The 1,889-nt window shown below is 35.5% G+C and overlaps 1 non-coding gene across 1 annotated transcript; it reads right to left on the reverse strand.

Moving 5' to 3' along the window:
* Nucleotides 1–355: 355 nt before the first annotated feature.
* Nucleotides 356–427, reverse strand: Trnam-cau. The gene has a single exon. It is a non-coding gene; the product is annotated as a tRNA-Met (tRNA).
* Between the last annotated feature and the right edge of the window lie 1,462 nt (nucleotides 428–1,889).

Here is a 1,889-nt window from a genome sequence, read left to right on the forward strand (position 1 = left end):
TAAGTCTGTGAACGGAGTAGATAAATAACTGAATTAATTAGTAGTTTATTACTTAATTTTGTAGATTATTTTGCTGTATATTAAATATTGTATTAAAGAGCGAAGCGAATCCGAAAAAATCGAAGTAGGCTAGCCTGTAGTTTGAAAACGCTCTTATAAAGCTAGAGAATAGATGACTACAAAAGTTATATTGTATTTCTTAAAAATGAAAATATATTAGTCATTTAGTTTACAAATACAGTAAATAGAAGGTCAGGAGCTCAGTTTTTGGCAATTTAAATATTGTTTTATCTCAGATAGTTGCAAAGTTCGAAAATTGACCTCGTATTAACTTTATTCAATTCCAAAAAAATATTAGCAGAGCGTGGTTTCGATCCACGGACCTCTGGGTTATGGGCCCAGCACGCTTCCACTGCGCCACTCTGCTTGCGTAGCTCCGTAGCCAAATAGGGGTTGATTTACACGGCCATTGTATGTTGTATACAATGACCCCAATTGCCTGACAATATCCTTTGTGGATCGTAAATTCTATGCCTGCAATGCAAAAATGAGTATCCAAGAGGAGTTATCTTGATTCCGTTTTAGTTTAAAGTAATACATCGTACAATGCAAAAGGGGAAAGAACTTTGGAATGTATATAACTTTTCTTTCCCGTATCTCCTGTCTAGATTACAAACAGTTCTAAGAACAAAGGCATGTGTACATCGGTGTAGCTATGCTTAAGAAGACAAATAAAAACAAAATAACTATGTGCGACATGTCGCTTTTAATGCTCTATATTTAAATAAACTGTACAAGTGTTAAACATTTTATTACTCACTCCTAAGTGCCTCTAAAACACTTGAAAGGGCCTACGCCTTCCTAATTAGAACTTACCTGAGAATTTTAATGACCAACTTATCAACGCAAACACACTTATTTTTAACGCCATAAAGATTATATTACGCTAATTTAACCGCATTTGAATTTGGCAAATCCAGTCGCAGCCAAACGTTTTTCAAATACTCGATTATAGGCTTTAGTACCGAAAGAATAGAGTTCAAAATCGCGTTTGTGGTTGTTGTCAAAAGTAATGTATGGGGTTATAAATCGCGTGCGTCGCTGGACGCCAGTTTTCAGTTCATTTACCAAATAAACTTAGCTGAAGTAACAACAAAGTTTGCTGAAGTAATATTGGGTGTACGGAACCAATATTTTGATGGATGCGGCTGATAGATATATTTATAGCTTTTAATAAGTCGTCCAATCTATTGTTTTTGCAAGACCCTCTCATTACATTGAGTAAAAAAAGCATGAAGATGACAAATGGTAAATCCAGCTGCTGTAACATTTATTATTGTTTACCCCGAATAAATAATAATTAATTGTTTCATCTTTTACTTTTTTAAATCTGTCTCCATTTGAGAAATATCTTGTAAAAATATTCTGACTGGAAAATCCCCGGCATATCAAAATTATAACTCGTTCATAAACGCAGAACAAACCAAAACTGTCAAAAGATACGCATCGCGCCGCATTCGCACGATGTATTTTAAGTTTGTCTACCAAAGTACAAATATATTGTAAATCATAACACTTTAGTATCTAAAGTATATCTATATATATAAAAATGAAACCCGCTTTCCGTTGTCACGACATAACATGTAAACGGCTGGACCGATTTGGCTGAAAATTAGAGGGGAGGTAACTTAGACCCGGGAGAAGGTTTTAGGATAGTTTTTGTCACCATCCGGCTTCGGGACGCGGCTGAAACCGCGGGCGAAATCGTTATATATAAAAATGAATCCCTATATCCCTTGGTCACGCCATCACGCGTGAATAACTGGACCAATTGAGTTGAAAATTAAAGGGGAGATTAGATCCGGGACAAAGACATAGGATTTTTTGTC

This window comes from Helicoverpa zea, chromosome 9 (genome assembly GCF_022581195.2).
Source record: "Helicoverpa zea isolate HzStark_Cry1AcR chromosome 9, ilHelZeax1.1, whole genome shotgun sequence".
In the NCBI taxonomy this organism is placed as follows: domain Eukaryota; kingdom Metazoa; phylum Arthropoda; class Insecta; order Lepidoptera; family Noctuidae; genus Helicoverpa; species Helicoverpa zea.